This window comes from Acipenser ruthenus, chromosome 21 (genome assembly GCF_902713425.1).
Source record: "Acipenser ruthenus chromosome 21, fAciRut3.2 maternal haplotype, whole genome shotgun sequence".
In the NCBI taxonomy this organism is placed as follows: Eukaryota; Metazoa; Chordata; class Actinopteri; order Acipenseriformes; family Acipenseridae; genus Acipenser; species Acipenser ruthenus.
Genome location: NC_081209.1, coordinates 30,492,057 through 30,512,841, shown reverse-complemented (window position 1 = coordinate 30,512,841; position 20,785 = coordinate 30,492,057). Strand labels below are relative to the sequence as shown.

The 20,785-nt window shown below is 40.0% G+C and overlaps 1 long non-coding RNA gene across 1 annotated transcript; it reads left to right on the top strand.

Moving 5' to 3' along the window:
* Positions 1–1,234: 1,234 nt before the first annotated feature.
* On the top strand, positions 1,235–19,437 carry LOC117963048 (uncharacterized). Its single transcript, XR_009308083.1, has 3 exons — positions 1,235–1,330; positions 15,812–15,990; positions 17,233–19,437. It is a non-coding gene; the product is annotated as an uncharacterized LOC117963048 (long non-coding RNA).
* The last annotated feature ends 1,348 nt before the right edge of the window (positions 19,438–20,785 follow it).

Below are 20,785 nucleotides of genomic sequence, written 5' to 3'. Positions count from 1 at the left end.
TTACTCCAGCAAACAGAACAGATCACATCCTCGGAGTGAAAGTGGAAAAACAAGAAGTAATCACATTAACATGGACTTGATATGCTGCTAATTTTAGACCTTTTAGTGTTGCATTTCTGACGCTTGCACCAAATCAAGAGAGAGGGTAGTAAACGGCATCACTGGCTCTGTTAATAACAACGCATGTTAGCTGTCGATAGATATCGCTCATCCCTCCTCGACATGCTTACATGCTTTAAGCAGAGGTCTATCAGGTGGTTTTCAGTTGAAGGGGGCACTTAAATGAGATTGAAGATGGCTTATCGCTACGCTTCTCTATCACAGCACCAAGTAGCAGCTCTGAGTCGTGATACTGTGAGCTGAGAGAAAGCAGAGCGCTGACAGCGGGAAATAATGTTTTATTGATCACCCTGTCAGCCACTGTCATCAGGGCGACAGCACAGGTTTTAACCCCTTGTTAAAAATTCAAATCATTAGGGAGGGGTAATTGTTACACTGTGTAGCATTCCTGTCACTTAATATCGTTCAGTTGCCCGTGATGTTCATCTTTCTCGTTGCAATTTCCTTTTGATATTTTATTCACATGTCCTTGTGTGAAGGACATTACTCAATTATCCCATCATACTGGATTGTGGTTCTTTTTATCTAACTGATTATCTAACTCTCTATGTACAGGGGGGTTTCATCAGTTTATCTGAAGGTTGGTGTCTCTAAATACCTCTTCCCGTTAAATCACACATTGGGATATGGTGGGCAGTTGTGATGGTGCTGTGTTTAGAGAAACATCACAAAAGATAGCATTGCCGCTGAGCTACCAGACCACCAAGAGCTATAGATAGAGTAACTATATTAATGTATATAGATATCCGCCTACTGAATGTTTATCATGTATCTAATATTGGGAAAAGCTCTTTTGCTGGTGTCAGTCCCTCGAGAGGCATAAAATCCAATCCCTTGTAATTTAAGATTTTGTGCTGTCGTTTGCTCGCTTCCAGACAGAGTTGCTGAATGATCTCCCAACTCTTTGACGGCATGGATTTGTAATGTTATTGTTTTGAATAAATGTAGGTATTTTGGCTGCCTGTACTGTACAGCATGCTGTTGTAACTTGCAATATACTGCCCCAGGAACACTCTGAAATGAAGCATCAATTGACCTCACTTCTATTCTATTCTATTTACATCACACCCACTGTTAAAATAATACTTTTGAAATCATGTTGGTGTTGCACAGGCACACGCTTTTTGATGGCATGGTCAGGAAAGCATGGCAAGTAAAGATCTGAGTAGAAACAACAATAGGGAATCATCCAGAACAGGATATTAAACAGGTAAGACACTAAACATCAGGACAATGATATAAATGCTATAAAATGAATCTAGTGCTGGTAAATCGATATCTTCTACCTATCTCTCTGTATTCCTTGCACCCATTCTCCTTTCTGCATCTCCACTCCTATAAGCATCTATCTATCAACCCATCCATCCGCTTGCCTGCTTGTTATAATACAGTGATGATGCATATACTGTGTGGTTCAGTTTTCAACGTTGTACTGCACTGGATCGGAAACTCTGCTGTGTAAGAGAAAACCGGGCAAAGTCTTGATTTGCACACTGCCTAAATATTTGCACTCATTGTGCGGTGCTTATAAATGAATACTGTTTTACCATGGTGTAAATTGATTTCTGCAAGAGGAACATTAGCACTTCTTGGGTCAGGGTATTAGACTTCAGTCGCTGTGTTCTGTTGTTTGGCATGTAGTATTGATTGTCTCCTCTGCTACACTGGCAGATTGAAATCTTGCACTTTTAAGGCAAGCTGCACACGAAGGGTTTCTTCATGAAGCTAACTTGTGTAATCATTCTGATACAGTGGGCAAGGATAAATGCCGTGCCCATCACACTATCCATTGCTTTTGTGATTACAATGTAATCCTAAAATAATAGCCAGCGTATAAAGAGATAATAACAGTCCTGGGACTATCCATGGAAAAAGAAAAATAGTTTTCTGAGTGAATGTGATTAACTCTTGCTGTCCGTATATGAAAATAAATATAGCAAATATTTTAATATCTACCCTCTTGGTAAGTGCAAAGCAATTGTATGCTTTTACCATCGGGCTAATACTTCATGAATACAGCCCCAGCTGTCCCTGTTTATCCGATTTTTATATATTACTTGCACAGTACATTATTAATTATGAATTACACATACAGAATCGCATGGATTATTATTATTTTTTTTGTAGATACAGTTTTGAAGCAAATGAAATGTTTACGGATAGCTGTATTTTACCTTAAGGGCTCCTGTTGACATTGTGATTGAGAGGAACCCCACAAAGCTATGAACGAAGTCCCTGGAGGTAATATTCCACCACCAGTGATAGGGAAAAGGATGCATGGCCAGGGAGCTTCATGCAGTGTTCCAGCAAAGTTTGGATTTGAACTCCAGGTGTCTGGGGTCAACCCATTTCACAGCAGCACTGTGGGTCTGGACCCTGGAGCAAGGCCTCACCTCTTCATGGTGGACCAGGCGGTCAGTGTCAAGCAGCGAGTCAACAGGCCAATGCAGGGCCTCTCAGTGACAGATGAGGCACTGTGACAGGACAGCTCTGCAATGATTAATGGTTCCCAGCGGACCCGCATTATTTCACAATTCATGGGCTTTCAAAGGGCAGATTTTGTAGTGAATATATATATATATATATATATATATATATATATATATATATATATATATATATATATATATATAGGGAAATTAGTTCCAAGTATAGTTCATCTCTGGAGAATCTTTTTATAGTGCATGATCGGCCTCCATCGCACCAGGAAGGTGTTTTCCATTCCTCTAGCCATATTTAAAGCTGTCACTATGCTTTTTTTTAAGGTAATGGAACAGACTTAGCAGATTTGGATCACTCCAGCTGACATGTGTTTGACGATAGCTGTATTGAAGTCATATTTAAAGTTCACATCTTTCACAGTCATGTTTTTTTGAATATGATAAGAAGGGTAGAGACAATGGGTTTATTTTGTCGGTTCTTTTGCTCAAGTGCTTCAGATCGTGGCTGTTCTCACCTCTCAGCAGTTTCCGAGCCCTCCTGAAGCGGGTTGTTATGTGGAGTTAATGGGCAAGCCAAGCTTGTCAGGATCTGAAGAAGCACATCTTTTGTCTCGAGTCTCTGTCATTTCTACCTCCTGTAGTCTGGTGCCACACTAAAAATGTCAGAGGATATTGATCTGAGGGTGAATGATAAAGAGCGAGCTGGGAGCATTTCTCTGTGAGAAATAACAGGCTTTTATAGCGTTTGTATATTATATACATGTACACTGTTTCTTTCTTATTTAAGTCAGTTATTTTAAGACCCATATTTTCATTTATGTGTGTATTCTACTTTATTTATATGTAGCCCAAACTGCTCCTTACCAAAAAGGCTGTTTTCATTTCAAAATTGGAGTGAAAGCGCCTTCACATTTAATAAAAACGCTCTAAATAATTCCTACATTTTGTCACATCTTAAGGTTGTCATATGTACTGTGATTGCTGCTTCCAGTTTAATGGTGGCCCAACTGTAACAAAATGGAAGCCAACAAACCCTTTGTTTCCACCACACAGAACATGATGCTTTAGCAAACCCTCCAGTCCATCCCATCAACCTGAATTCAAATGCTGGCAAACTGTGGTTGAGTTGTGAATCAGGTCTCTAGCAGAAATCATGCAATTCAGGTTTTAGTCTTTGATGAAATGTTTTTTTTAGAAATCAGGTATCGTAGCGCATGCCCATCCATGTGGAGTTGGAATGTTTTATGACATGCCTTCATGACAGGTTCTGTATCTGTGGTATACAGAAGCCCGTTCAGCTGATCGCTGATTCTAAACAGCGCACTCATCACCTTTCCCTGCCATGCTGTAAATAAAGGGACGCCTGAGATGTAGCCCTCATCCCATGAAAATGAAAACATAATTCAAATTGTGTTTCTTCTGTACAGTGAGTGGCTCTTTATAAAAAGTATATTTGTTGGTCAAGAAGCAGAATATCAGAAAATATATCAGACAGTAAATATATTTCTATTAGGTGTAACTAATAAGTAACACTAATTAAAAGGTGATATGAGCAAGCTTTGGAGTAAGTAAATATTGGGCACTTATTGTATATTTATATATATAATATATAATTTGACACTGAAAGATCTAGCAACTTACCTACAGTTCAAACTTAGATGGATCTTTGCCAGTGTTAATAACAGTCTATAGCTGTTTTGTTTATTTTCTGGAAGTTATTGGTACAAATATATTGGACCATTGCAAATTAAGTTCAACACCAGGCTTGGACTTGGGTTTGAATGATCAGGAGTGAAAACTCTAGATTGCAGAACATCTCTCAAGTCAAGAAACTAAGCTGATGTAATTCTGAGACAAGACGCCACAGCACGTGAGATTGATGTAACACCCGCTGAGTCCTGGATATATGTAAACTACGGCTCTGTGAATAAATCTATCAATGCTTTGAACCAAATGAAATGTTAGGCTGTGCTACCTTGTCATTATGAGCGTTTTGTTAATGATGTTACTTAGAAAGTTCTAATAAAGGGAAAGGGAAGAGTTAGGAATGTAGATATCAAAAACAGATAGAAGTCAAAAGCGAGTCTGCTTTGTTGTTTTGTTCTTCAAAGAACATGTTTTCTGATTCCCCTTTGCCCAGAATCTGCCCTTGTCTGCTTTACCCTGGGGCTGTGTGATTCCTAGAGCAGATTCAACTCCCTCCCACGGTCAAGGGGAGTGATCATCTAAAAAGTACTTCTCAAAACCTAATGTGATTTATAGGACAATGGCAAGACCTGCTTGTGTTAACAAGGACTAATGCTGTTTCAGAAGGTTAGTTTAATTTATGGTACGGTACAAACATCAACGGAATAGAGCCAAGGAAGCCTTGTGCGCCAAGAACGTTCCACTGTGCTTGCGTCATCGCCATGTACCAGAAGGTGTAACATGTGCCTCTGACCATTGCTAAACAATAAACATCTCATACAATAATGATGGCCCCCTCTCATAAGAGGTGAACATCATTAGTTTAGGAGATGTATGCATTTCTGCAGTAAATGTAAACACACACACACACACACACACACACATACACACACTTACATCTATACATGCCATAGAGGAACGCACGTACTGTTAAGAACGAGCACCTACGTCTTTAGCTTGACAAATTGCTTCATTAATAATGCGGATGCTGTCGTTATATATGATAGTGCTGGGTAGAGGTAATTGTATGGAAACCAGCCGTGATTAACTGGCATCTTTACAGTTACATGCTGAAAAGGATCCAATTATTGTGTTGTTCTGTCCCAGCTGGAAACCCATTATAAATACCTCCCTGAACCTTATAATGGCAATGCCACCTTCTAAATTGATTTTTAAGGAAGTAAAAGCCTTTAAAAAAATATAGAGAGAGATATTTTACTTTTAATAACAAAGATACAAAAGGTAATCTTCAGGGCATTGTTAATATCATGTAAAAGTTCATCTTCCTTTGTTTCGCTATATGGTGGGGCAGAGAGGGTGCCTTCTATAAAGCCTCCCACCATCTCATACCAAAGAATTGGAGATTAGCACTAAAGGCACTATTTAACTATTTAAAGATGAAGAAAATGAATAGTCAGCCTACTACTAGTTAACCACCAATCCACACCCCACACAAAACTACCTTGCTTTGCTCTAGTCTAGCCCATTAGAAACAATTAGACATGCACGAAGCCAAAACCTGAATACTAAAACATGCCGAATTGAGAATTAAGGCTTTTTCTTGTGATCCGGTTGATGTACATGAATTATGCAATCTGATGCTTGACACCTTTGGGAAGCAAACAGGATGAGAAAGAGACTTTCTGCCCGAGTCACAGTAAACAGCGAAAGCCTGGTGTGTGGAATGAATACTTCCTGAGAGCGAAGCGGGACCTGACCTCCGTGAGCCGCTGAGAAAGTGGGGAGTGGCTGCTGGATCTTCTGGTTCTCACTTCTTTACTGCATTGCTTTGTCGACAGTACATGAACTGTAAAGAGCAAAACTGGGCATTAATTTCATTTTTTTTAAATAGCCATAAATAAAAATAATAAAATAGAGAAAAAAAATGCATTGGTTAGCCTTGACTTTAATCACCTGTGGTTGTTGAATAATTTACCATGATGCAAACTGGATCAGTTCCAAGGAAGCAGTCATCTAATATTATGAGGACTGGAGCATGCACTCCATCTCACCATCCCTTTACAGCCGTAAAGTCTGCAGTAAATTCTGAAGGCTAGACAGTGCAAAGAGGAATTATAATAAGCTGAAGAGACTAGGGAGTCTAGGAACAAATGGTCACCTTCTGCAGCTAGATAGACTGGAGATGCAAGAGGGTTACGATATATGTTTTTGCTCAAGCCACAGAAATCATTGCTTGTTTCATGTAGCAGCTTGCACAAAACTGGGAACATTTGTGTAAGAATGTATCAGACAAATGTAATCATGGATCAGCATCTTATTGAGTTTGTTGAAGTAATCATTAAGAGGCAGCATAACATTTCACTACAGTGTACAGGGTGGCAATTATTCACAGGTAGTGACCCTAGTCCTTTGCAGAAATGAAAAGGTGCATTTGAAGGACAGTTGCACACACACACACACACACACCCACACACACACATAAACACAAACACACACACACACACACACACACACACACACACACACACACACACACACACACACACACATAAACACAAACACACACACACACACACACACACACACACACACACACACACACACACACACATAGGTCCCAGTAGGTGGTGCAATGGAGGAGTTGGATGCAACTGATACATCTAACATTACAGCCCACCACCCACCCCCTGCAGAAAACAGAGCTGGGCAGTGAATTCTAAATTAAGGCTGATCAAAGAACCCAAAGCCTAACACCTTTGCCAAGCAGCTGAGCACAAACAACCACTCGGACCTATCGACTGTGCTTCCATCTGCGAACCTTTGAGAACAGAATTGCAGTTCAGAAGTGGGTGGCACGTTTTCATTGTGGCTTAATTGTGCAATCACTGTAGTGGGTGCCCCTTCAAAATAAGGATTTAATAAGAAATGTGTCAGAGAGTCTACGTGTCACAGTACAGACAGGCATCATCTTTGGATTCCTTATTTATCTTCTGAATTTAGACCTGGAGCAGGACTAAAACGATCACAGCTGTAAGCATACAGTACTGTAAACCAATACAATACCTGAATAAAATTCAAGGAGATTATTCATTTTGACCTTTATGATGACACCAAAATCCCTGCCTGCGTTTTCCCCATTCATGTATCCATCTGTCTAGCAATCTAACAATCTATTGATCGAGGTATCCCTTTAAGTAACTATTCATTGATGTCTATTTGTTTCAAATATGCATCTTATTTTATTAACACCGTAACCACTTCAGATACTGCTTAGAATGTATAATTAACAAAAATACATTTCAATTCTCTTCTTTTTCTTATTTTCTTGTTTAGTTATTGCAGTTTCTGCGGAAAGGCAATAACATTAGCTGGCATACCTCCCAGATGGCCACTGATGATAAAATCGACATTAAACACATTAAAAAGAACAAAGAAAAAAGTTAAATAAATAGAAAGCGACACATCAATCAAATTATAAAAACAATTTCAATCCAAACTCAATTGCACAGTCCATGTTCCTACTCCACAACCTGATCGCTGATCTAATTTGCTGGTGTTCAAAGCAATTGGATGTGACCCTCCAAGGGTTTCAGATCGGTTCCAGTGCTGGGCTTGGAGATGTGTTTAATTATAAAAGGGTGTTGACCTTTCCCCACAGAAGTTGGATACCACAGAACAAATGTCTTCCAAGGGTGGGGGCAGATTTTAGGGTTTTACCCCAATAGAATTTTTGAGTTTGAGTTTAAATCAATGCCATCTGAAAATGCAATATGAGGTATTAACCCGATTCATTGTAGCTGTTTCTCTGATGAAAATCTAATCAAATAAGACAATCACTTCTGCATTATACCAGTAAGGGGTTTGGGCAAGTGGTGCAATTTCAAGTCAAAATCGTGCGAGTTAAGGTGTGATTATGGGCTGTGGTTGAGCTGTTTATGGTTACAGATTAGTATGCAAAAGCTCTACTTGTACCAAAGCACATTACCATGCATCGCATACTCACGGATTTGCACACTCTGAAAAAGGTTTGTCTGCTTTGTGCAGTAGCTCGTTGGATATAATAATTCAGCTACTAATGATCATGCGTTTCCATTCTCCTGTGTTTCTGTATAATTACAGTGCAAGTAAGCCTTGTATTCTTCAGAGAGTCACTGCTGACTCAGACTCAATGCCTTATCAATAGGACATCAGTGTCTGAACCCTCCATAGACTCCGAAGGCTGCATGTGTTTAGTGTTAATGAGATCTTTGAATAGCATTAGGAGAAAGTGGACATGAGGTGCTGCTTGTGACAGGCATCACCTTAACTGATCCATTGGAAAAAGAACTGGATCAATAGGACAATTTCCTCTGCAATCAGGCGGGGGGAGTGGGAAACACATGTTATTCTAAATCCATCATTTATAAGGGAACGATCTAAAAGCTGAATTGTGTTTCTTTTTTTCGAATTTCAAGTTTAATTATTGGGTGTCTCTACATTGGTTACAGCAGTTGTATGTGAGGCTTAGTGGTTATAGTGCGTTACCCTAGTCCTGTATATTCCAATGAATTTAGTCCCCTGCACTCACTGCCACTAAATATGTACGGTTAGCGGTGGAAACATAATATAGAAAAATACCATTTCTATTTCTAATTCTCAGGAACACCATGGTGGCATCTCTAATATAAATGTTACAGACCTTAAATTGAATTGATTTTAATATACTTTGTAAATAGAATAGGTTAGCCTTTTAAGTGTTGGGCTGCTTTCTTATCTCTTATTTAATTTATCTTTTGTTAATCCTTTTAGTTTTCAATCCAGTAAACTGTTAAAGCCTATTCGTCTGTATCTAATACAGATTAACCTTTCAAATACATCAGGAAAAGATGATGCTGCAATGGTTTCATGGTTACAACCGTTAAAGAGAAAGAAAAACCTCAAGCAGGTTATTCTGACACAGCCTCTGCATTGCCTTTGCTCCAAAGAGACTTCAAATACAACCAGTGTTGTAGTAAATTGCATGGGGTTGCTAGCACACATCTTATTTGTATTGTGAAAAGGAAAGGTTAGCACTCGCCTATATACTGTATATTGCGTCGCACAAGTTACTCTAGAAATCACCACCAAAGCATTTCTACCCTCACTCTTACCCAGGCAGTCTTTGCAAGGGAGCCTGCGTATCTCCTATGAGATACTGTACATACAGCAATAACATTTATCATTTCAGTTTCCTAATAGCATTAAATTGATGGTTTCTGCTGTTTATTCTCATCCCCAAAACCCAAGCAGCCATCCCTTGAAAGGTTTGTCCAGTGCCTGTGCAGAATGAGATAGAGTTTGAGTGAATTATGGAGAAGAAGTCGGACTTGCTAAACAAGAAATTCAGCCATCAGGATTTGTTGCACCTAACGATCACTTTCGCTGCTCTGAAAACCAGAGGGAGATTAATGAAGCTGTCAGTCACTCATCCCCCGCCAGTGCGCACTGCAACTAATTGCGAGGACCTCTCTCCATGCACCGCTCTGCTGTGACATTAACCCAATAGACTCGGCACTACCGCTGTGCCAGAGCAGCGCCGTTGTTTTGACCTTGCATGTGTTTTGCATTTGTTTGTTTTACGAATATGCTGCATACCTCTTCTTTATTTTAATAACCCATCAAGATAACAAACTGCAAGGAAGTGCATTGGCATAGAAAGAGACATTTATGTTTTCAACACTGTAGCCTATCTTCTTCTGTCAGTGGCCTTTCAACCAGCATAATAATCAGCTGATTACAAAAATGAAATTAAAACGAACAGGAGAGCAGTTTACCAGTTGTTTCCATTGTACTGGATTTCTGTTGAGAAGCTTGTTTGAGCTTCACAGTGCAGTTCACTGCAGCCCTGGTTCTGGTCTTCATATTTGCACTGTAAATATGGAAATACTGTTGACATTATTTCTGAATAACCTATGTATAAACACGTATGTATCTGTGTGTTTATTTTAATTGGGAACAGACTTTGGTTTGCGATGGGTAATGTGTGTGTTAACAACAGACACAGAAGGGTAGAAAGGTCACACATGACGGGCAAACAAATGGGGTGCAAAACCCATAAAAACCCTGGCATTTGTCAATGTCACATTACAGCGCCATATTGGGTTGATTAATAGGCTCTCAGTGTGTTTGAGTACATTTTATTCCCAACAGATGTCAATACAAATTTAGCTCTATCTACAGTAATATATCTGGTTACTTTGCTTCTCAGTTGCCATCTGTCTGCAGAAATAACTCATTTTAATTTTGTGGGTATGATTTGATTACATTTTATTTAACATGTTGGGAAACCTTAATCATGTTAATATACATTTTACTACTACAGCTTGTGTTCCTTCTTGGATACGTTGTATAGCTTTTTTTTACAGTATGGATTTTAGTCCTTGCATTATTGAGATGTACCGCCCATGGCTGGCACAAAAGGAATAAATAATGAATTGCATTTCACAGCAGTACTGTACTGGGCTGACGAACATCCACCTGCAGCCTTCCCTTTCCCCTGTTAGAGAGCACTGCTGTGATGACATGGATTTCTTGCATGCCTCCTTCACAGTCTCGACAGACAGTGTTCATATACAACCTGGACTATCACTCATATGGGCTCTGTATGCCAAGTCGTTCAATACAGATATCTAATTAAAATTGAATGGTCCCCATTTAAAACAGGGAGTTTATTTTCTTGTCTGTTCAAATATTTATTTTATAATTCAAGAAGAATGTGTAGTAACAATTTTATTGTCTCTAATTACTGTGTATTTACTTAGTAGTTACAATGTTATTATGCATAGATACAATGTACTTAATGTAAAAAAAATGATGCATGCTCTAATCCTAACTCTAACCCTAACTCTAACTCTAACCCTAACTCTAACCCTAACCCTAACCCTAACCCTAACCCTAACCCTATCTCTAAACCTAACCCTAACCCTGACTCTAAACCTAACCCTAACCCCCTAACCCTAACTCTAAACCTAACCCTAACCCTTTTCTGATACAATTGTGTATTTACATATAATGTGCAAAAAGATTTACATGTTAAGTACATTGTAACTATGCATAATAACATTGTAAATGTGTATAAGTACACATGCATTTACTAAGGAACTGCTTTATAAATGCACAGTAATTAGATGTAAAGTGTTATCTAAGGTTTTTGTCTGGGTATTTTTAAAGCTTTTTAGGAAAATAATATTAAATCAATTTGACATACAGTACTTAAATAAAAAACAGAAACGTCTGCTCTTTAGAAGCTACATCCTGGCGCCGACTCTCTCACACACAGTTGAGCAGAATGCATTTGTTTGGTAGCCAGTCAGAGCACAGAAACATTTTCCTTTCACGAACACCTGCAACCCCTAAAGGCCCTTCTTATTGGGCAATAAATTACAAGCCATTGACCGGTGACCTTTTTCACCAGGAGGTCACGTGCCAGTATAACCTTTGACCCACGCTAATAGTTTTAACACGGCTGCATTACGGTAAAGAGCAAAGCCTCATTGAAAGTGAAGTTAAACCCAATAAAACCTTTACATACGTTTTGTTAAGGCAAAACGGATCTCCAAGCAGGAACCCCCTAACTGGACTTGCCATAGAACTATCTCAAATGTCATCCTTTAAAATAAGTGTTTGTAATTCAAGAGCAAACTGAAGTAAACATTTATTCATACATAACCCTTACATTCATTTATCATGAATAAGCACATATTATCAAAAAATGAAATTAATAAAAACTGAAAAACAGAAGCCCTTTATATATGATAAACAACCCTGGAGCTTTGTCTGTACGACTGTCATTTTTGAGTGCACATACAGTATTGACTGCAATGGCCAATGTATAAAATTTGACAGTATCCCTATTTTAAGGTACCTCCTTTCACATTAATCTTCCATGTCAAGCTCAGGTAAGCTTTGTGCATGGAGCAATATTTCTGCGTTTCTGTGTTAGGGGTTCGGCACAATTAACGAATATTATATTCAGATACTGTTATCTCCACTATTAAAACCCTCAAAACACATTGAATGAAACATTCCATACGTCTTCTTTATGATGATAACAATGCTCCCAATTGAACAATGTCAGCCAGCCAGTAAGATAGATGCCAAGGCAGCCTGGATTCATTCATCTGAAATCCACACTGCAGAATCCAATCTCTTGGAGTCAGATTATTGAACTCCGGTGTGGTATGCTATTAGATTGTAAGATCTGGTACCCCCACAGTAAAGCTCCTTTATAAATGATATTGTAACGGGCTGTGTTGTATTCTGTCCGGGTGAGAAAACATTGAAATCTGCTCATGCAAACGAGCCTGATCTTTTGTGCAGTGATTAAAATGCACGCTTGGAGAGTGTGGTCATCTGTTCCACTCTGTTATATGCTATGTTGAAAATAAAAAGCGGACCTCAATAGATAGATGATTACTGTTTTCTGTCATGGGTATGCTGTGAAATGTCCAACAGGCCTCCACAATATACTGTAGGTGACAATTCCAGCTGCTTAAAAAAAACTATTAATGCCAGTTCAGATTCTGTTCAGCGAGTTTTAGCTCACAGATTTTATTGCTTAAATATCACTAAACCGATGTGTGGAAACTCAAGTTTTAGAATATTTTATGGCTCTCAAAACTGCTCGGTTTTCTTAACATTCATGCCTCGAATGGCTGTGCCTTTGAAGCTGGCTCTGAAAGCCAAGGCTTAGATACATTCTGAACCTGTGTTTTGTTCTGGTTGGCTGGAGGTCGGTGTATAAGGGAGAGGGTTAATTGCTTCTCCCGGCCCTGCCTGCCCGAGCTGCAGGATTAGGGAGATACCACAGCAAGAGCAGGCAGCAGAGCTTCTGAAATTAATAACAATCGCAGGTGAGCTGAGGAGTCATCCTACCAGAGCCCCTGTCTTTCCCAACAAGCAAGCCCTTCTCCCTGCTTGGCATGCATCCCAGCCTCCTTGTTATGAACTAAAGAAGCTAATTGCCCTCCTCCTTCTCCTTCGCCTTGTAAAATCCTCTGACCGGTGGGGGTCAGGGCACAGCCGTTGTTCACGGTGGTCTCTCTTTAAGAAAACTAGGAACGGGGCTCAGCAGTGCAATCAGTTCCTCATTATCTCAGGCTAGAGAATGAACCGCAATCCCGTGGGACCTCCTTTAGGGCTACACAAATACATATTAATGCTGTATTGTTAGTGCATAATTGCTTCTTTCCTCTTTTCTTCTTCCTCCTTGATTTTCTTTGTAATGTCACAGACATTCTTTCCAGCTTCTAAAGGGTGCTTTTCCTTTTCTTTTTTTTTAAGTACAGCTTTTGTTTGCCTCCAAAAAAGGATTGCCTTACGCAGAAATAATTAGCAGAATTAGGACTTCAGATCTCGACAAAACCTTGAGGTCAAAATTCCTCTTTCTAAAAAAAAATAAAAATCCTCCCTTCTCTTTGTAATTATTTCCCTTATAATTATTTGCAGCAAAAGCAGGTTAAGAAGGAAGTCTTGTTTTCAGAGTTTGGACCTAGATTAATTCACAAGAGTCGCATTTAACCTTGGATCAAATCATCACATTGTTATGATTTTCAGGTAGGATAAAATGTGCTGGTTTTGCATTGGCAGTGCAAAAATAATGCATTTGTGAAGAATGCATTAAGTACATTGTAACTGTGCATAATAACATTGTAATTATGTGTAAGTACACATGTATTTATTAAGTAATTATTATGTAAATACACAGTAAATAGAGACACTTAATGTAAAGTGTTACCAAGTTTTGCATGATTAAAAATACCGCAATGCATTTAGTAATCAAGCAGCCCATTCACAGCAATGTGCTCCTATTACTCACCCTTTCTATAAAGTACAGAAGCACATTGCTGTTAACATGCAGATCACCTGTTTAGTAGGTGACTGTTGCTTTTAACCATATTTGGGGAACTAAGAGGGATTGTGGGATACTGGAGGCCTTATGGCATCTCCTGTCTTTCAAGGTGCTTTGACTGGTGCTTTGTCAATTGACTATTGAATTTTACAGTGAATGGAAAACTAGATTTTTTATGCATGGGCTTTTCTTCAACCAGTATAACAAGCTCTTGAAAAACTGCTTGAAAAACTGCTTAATCGAGTGAAACCCGTGCAACCAGTTCTTCTGTGTGCACGACTAGACAAGAGACTCCCAGCCTCCTAACAGCCTTCCCATAAACCCTGTCTATTGTATTCCACTTACTGCTTGCTGTACAGACTCAAAAATGTGCTCCAATGCAGCCCAATTTCCATTTCACTTTTGTTCCGCCATCTTAATAAGCGGGTCACTAAAGAAGTATTTAGTCACTGTTTTTCAAATATGAAGACACATATACAAATATCTCCTTGATTGCAATCTCTGGAAAAGGTTGTCCACAGCCACAAGGTATTTGGTCTGTATCTGCAGTCCTGCATTGTTCTGGCTAAGCATCCCATAGGGAAGGAGACCTAGTGGAAGGTTATTACCTGTTCAAATATACAGTGATGAGAATAAGGTCAGACAGGTAGGGTTCTTGCTAATGAGTCTGTAATGTATATATTAATACGGGACAGCAGGGTGAAAGAGGAGGAGTTTTAATGAGGTATGAGAGCTCGGCTGAACATTGGGAACCTCTCTAACGAGCCAGTTTGATTAACCCAGGAGAGGACAGCATCTTGGGCTGCTACATTATTAACACCTGATGAGAGCAATAATGAGTCATGGTGGAGCTGCAAACGTCACAGGGATTAGCAGCGGTGCAGGGGTTAATGATGATTCCCATCCTGCTTGTTTTCAAATGCAAGGCATCGCTTGAAGGAAAAGCAGGGCTAAAAGAAGCCTGAGCAAGTCTGTACAGAGTGGAGCTGCAAATTAAAGTGTGTTACTGCAGTGCACTCGGGTCCAGTGAGCGTACATCATTTCTTCTTAATGCATGCAATGGACCATCACGATATCTCCTGTATTATTTGTTTTAAATGTCACACAAAGGCATACCACATCGCTGGTCTTCGGTAGATAAGGGAAACATTTAGCTGCCCAGTGTGACTGTTTGTTCTGCAATTTGTTCTGCCTCTGCAGGCACCTTTAGCAGTGTGATTGGTCTGTAGCCCCAGCCTGGTGAATTATTGAACTGGGTGAAAAAGGAAGATTTCTCAACACATGCGCTGCAGCCATCACATCCCCTGCTAGGCGTGTTCAGAACCTGCAGCCACAAAGCTCAATTCTCTCCTTAGAAAGAAAATGCGTTATCCCAGCGATCTCAGTTTAACATTTTTGGTGCGTTAACGAATATGTCCTAATTACTATTAAAGCTTTATCTCAGAAAAAAAGTCAATAATCCCTGTTACATTGACGCAACAGAATGAATGAAGGAATTAGCAGGCCGGATAGTTTTAAGACATTGACATTACTTTGTGATTTGGAAATGGGCTGCATCTTCCAGCACACACAGTATTTTCTAGAGCCAGCTGCCATTGAATATAAAGGCAAAAATGACTTGGGCTAATATCAGGCTTGAACTGGCGCCACAGAAATGCAACAACTTAATGCCCTTTTATGGGGAGAGTCCCCACTGCTTTTCCTGGTGACCACATTTTCATAATCCCTTCCGCAGCAGTCCAGAAGGCCAGGCAGTACCAAGAGAGGTAGTCTCCAGTGGGAAGCCCCATGGCAAGGGACACAGCAGGTAACCCCGACCCGGGCCTGCTGCCACTGCCGGCACTCCTCACAACAGCTGAGCCTGAAAAGGCACCTCCTCACAAGGGATTAGGAACAGGAGGAAGCACAGATGTGGTAAGATAATTGGATACTGGAGCAGATTTATTTGCATCCTTCCCAAATGTTTGGGACAGAAAACAAATGTTTCCAACAGGTGTTCAAAAAGCCCTTGATAAACCCTTGGTGCACAATGTAAAACTATTCTCAGCATAACTCTTCAATGCCCTACTTTAAAAGTAGTTGTGGATCTTTTGAGAGCACTTGGATGCTAGGAAGCAAATCTGGAGTGACCTGTGGACTTTGACTCTGCAGTTTTGTTTTAAAATGAACTGCTATAAAGTGTATGTGTAAAAGCACTATTGATGCTCCATGAACCACAAATATATATATTTTAAATTTAGCCATGACATTCGATGTGTTCCTTGAAGACCCTCGTCCCATTGTTCTGACCAGGCCTGACCTTGCTGTTGAGATCTCACAAGGTTAGATAGATAGATAGATAGATAGATAGACAGATAGATAGATAGATAATCCACAGTTCCTGTCCATTTTTTAATCATACACTTGCTCTGTTTCCCAAAGCAGGAGCATGTGATTCAGGGAAAATGAAAACATTGTCCTTTGTACCCAGATAATCTTGGCATTTATTTAAACAGTCACACAGAGGAAATGCTCCCCCATTCACAAAGCTGTTCTCCTTTAATCAAGGTACACAGAAAGGGTGTGGTTTCTGCTGATAAGCAAACCCATTGTACACCTCTGTGACGCCTAATACTGCAGTCGGAACCCCCCCCCCCCATTTCCTCACTGCTGTCAGGTCTGGCTGGTGTTTAAATAGTCTTTGTGCATTTATCCGAAGGCAATTAGAACGCTTGCTTTTTATGGGTATTATCTTAAAAAAACTTGGCTTTGTACACTAAATTGTTCTGACAGAAAATGATTTAGTAACATAATCTTTGCATTCGTTCTGCAATGACCAGGCTGGTGCTTAACCCTGCAGCTTGATTTCCCTGTGCACGTCGCTTCAGGTGTGGGATTGTAGATCACAGTACTTTGAATGGTATCTTGTGAGATTGCAGTTTTATAGCAGTGCAACAAAAGGGCAGGAAATAGAGGAGTCGTTCTTTGAGGTGATTGTTTCCCCTTTATACAAATAAAGTCAACATTATAGAAAGGATGCAAACTGAAAGCGCAGCAGAAACAGAGAGTACAAGATAGTGAGGATGCATAATATTATCACACAGAATGTATAGGCAGAAACATGGTCTTGTGTGTCAGCTAGCCTGTTTATGTCTATGTAACATTTATCCCCTTCAGATCAAATTCCAGGACTCTGTGGGAATGAAAAGAGCTTGAGCCCTGCTACCTGCCGCTGCCCTGAGTCAAGCCATTCATGCCCAGCATTCTTTATAGCATTTCTGGTGCTTGTGTTACACAGTCTGTACTTCCAAGAGATTTTGCATCAAACACATTTTCTGCGTATTCCGGGTTTGAAAAGAGAATTGGGGCTGTGGATTTTGAGACGCGAGCATAGCGTTGAAATGTTTCACGCATCATTAAACTGAAATACAGTTTGTTCTCTGTTTGTAAGGTACATGAGAGGTTATAAAACCCAAGCATCCTGTAATATGAGTGAGCTAGGGGTCTGTTGCATACCAGTCTCCTTTTCAAAGCGACCCCATAGAAAGGCAACAGGGTGACTCTGCTGGTGATATTGCTGTTTAATAAGGTTGGGCAGAAGACCTGGGGTGACCCTAAACCTGTGTCTTTAAGTTGTAGTAACGTCACCCATATGCTTGTGAACCCCAATATTTGCTTAGGTGTGAGTAGTGAGTAACTGAACTACAACACATAAAGTAAATTTGAGCACCAGAAAGCAACAGGATGTATTAAAATATATGGACAATTTGGCTGCACAAATCAACAGGAATACATTAAAACACCAAGGTGCTAATGCTGAGTAATAATAATCATGTATTTTGGTTTTTAATCTGTCTGTAGGTCGGGTGGGGCGATGTGCATTTAACTAGACATCATTGCAGAAATATCCTGAGCTTTCAATTAGGTGCTATTGATGCAATTATCACTGTCAATGTTGTCAACCTGTTTTATTAATTGACCTAGGAGTCACTAATGAGTAGCATAAATACCAACCATCTGCCAATTGGTACTGTGCAGTCTCTGGGCTCTAATGACTTTCACTTGTGTACAAATTCTATCCACCTTGTTCCAAACAAACACCTCAACAAGCACTTGTTGTTAAACTTGAAAACTCTATAGAACGAGGCTCCTGGCTGGGCAGACTGCCTAGACACCTGCACTGTTTGAGATGCAGCTTGAATTGGGAACAGGCTCTTCCTAATCCATTGGACACCTGCACTGTTTGAGATGCAGCTTGAATTGGGAACAGGCTCTTCCTAATCCATTGGACACCTGCACTGTTTGAGATGCAGCTTGAATTGGGAACAGGCTCTTCCTAATCCATTGGACACCTGCACTGTTTGAGATGCAGCTTGAATTGGGAACAGGCTCTTCCTAATCCATTGGCTGCTGGCTGGAAGCATCAAACAGGCTTACACAGCATAGATCACCCTCAGCAGTGGTGAAAAATCATATGAATTAAAAAAGGGGGTAGGTTACTGTAGATGGTACATAGGGTTTATTCATGAGCCTTTGGAGACCTGGGTTCAAATCCAGCACACTTTGCCTTTGTTGGTCTCAATTCCGCCATCAGTTAACAGCACACCACATCATAAAACCACAATAACATTCAGCAATTTTAAAGGCTTTTTCAAAAAGAGAGCCTCTCACACTTGCTTACAGACCACTGCAGAGCTCAAACTGGCACTGGCTGTGTCCTTGATATGTGGACATATATATAGGAAAACCATCCCTGCATCCTTTCTAAAAAAAACGACATTTCTTGAAATACCCGTTCTGTTCTGAAGAATCTGTATTCTGAGCTACAAGCAAGTTCTAAGCCCTCGCCTCACTACAGCAAACTCTGTAATTGAAGTTATACATGGAAACAGCTAGAGAAAATCCCCTGCAGTGCAGAAATATGTCACAACTTCTTAAAATTCAATCTACTGCGGCATACGTTTTTCACCATAAAGTAGTTCAAGGACATGTTGTTTGTCTGCTAGGGGTTTCTGATAACTGGAAAAAAAGAAGTTGCATGAGTAAAACTACTGAAAAGCACCCAGGAAATGCATGCACTCTGTTATTCTCAGTGTCTGCTCAGTGATAGCTCCACTTAGGCAGTTGCTACCAGCTTAGCTCTGAATTATCTCGAGATTCGCTCCAGTCTCTCTCTTTCAATCCACCCTAATCATCAAACCCCTATCCCCGACTCACTGTGAAATTGACAATCTAGAAGCTTTGCTTTAGCTCAGTGAGTATGTGTGCAGTGAGAGAGTTGCCCCTCTGCATATGCAATCAGTTTCCACCAGCTAGCTAATAACAGAGCTCCTCCTAACCAGACGATACACATCGTTAACAAATTCAGTAACGCTGTGTAAATACATGTGTACTTACACAAATTACAATGTTATTATGCATAGTTACAATGTACTTCACGTGTAACTTTTTTTTTTTTTTGCATGATATAACCCTAACCCTCTCCCTAACTCTAACCATAACTCTAACCCTAACCCTAAACCCTAACCCTTTTCTGATGCAGCTGCGTACTTACATATATTGTGCAAAAAATGTACGTTAAGTACATTGTAACTATGCATAATGACATTGTAATTATGTGTAAGTCCACATGTATTTACAAAGAAACTACTTTGTAAATACATAGTAATTAGAGACACTTCATGTAAAGTGTTCCCACAAATTCAATATGCGAGTCGACAACCTGATCAATTGTATTGGTGATCGGGGAGTATTTGTTCCAGGGAAGGATAGAATAGGTGTAGCCCAGGATCTCACTTTTCCGCCCTCTGACAGCTGTGATGGGACCCATCGACCCCTGAAAGGAGGCAGAGGGAAGGAATGAAGAAACTTCTCAACAGAAGGAGGGAGATAAGTCTGGGGTAAACCAATGAGGGAAGAAGAGGGTAACAAGACTAGTCACTCACATCACTAAGTCCTGGATAAAGTTCTACTGCTGTGGGCACTATTGAGATGATGGTGTCTATCCGTATTATCTGCTGTCTATATTAATGCTGCTTGTGATTTCCTTTAAGGGTGATTTATTGACACCCTTGTTAAATGCAAGCACAATACAAAGCCAGGGGAAATCACCACTGACACCACACAGCACACTCTTACAACACTGGAGCACAATCAGGCAGGAGGTTGTTTGCATTGTGATAATAATCGACCTTGTTATATATAATTATGTTTCGTGTTGCAGTTCAATAAATTCCACACAAGTTGTTATGATCCCCAGTTCTATCAGCTTCACTTAAGCCAGTGATTAAACTGAACTGTTAATATCTTAATAAAATGATTGTCAGATCATTATTAAAATCGTGGTTGTTATCACCCTCCATTTGACTGTTTGTAGCATTTTGTCATTTTACATGTAAACTATAAGGACCACACTTTAATTTGTGATGAATGAATTCGTTAAGCTTAATTAAGGACTTCATATATACATATGGGTGGATACGTGTGTAAGTTAATTCCATTTGGATCGCTGACATGTATAAAGTACTGGTATAGACTTTTTGAAGTGGTACAGTGACAGCTTCTCATTCTCTGTCTCTGGGGCAGTCACTACACACCCTGGGAACAGCTGTAGAGAATCTCATTCCCTGTCACTACTGAACCAAGTCAGCTGCTCACACCACGCACCTTGTGTTCAGCCACTTCCTTTGATAACCTTTAGCAGTCCCGAGATTGATTGCAGCCAAGTGCG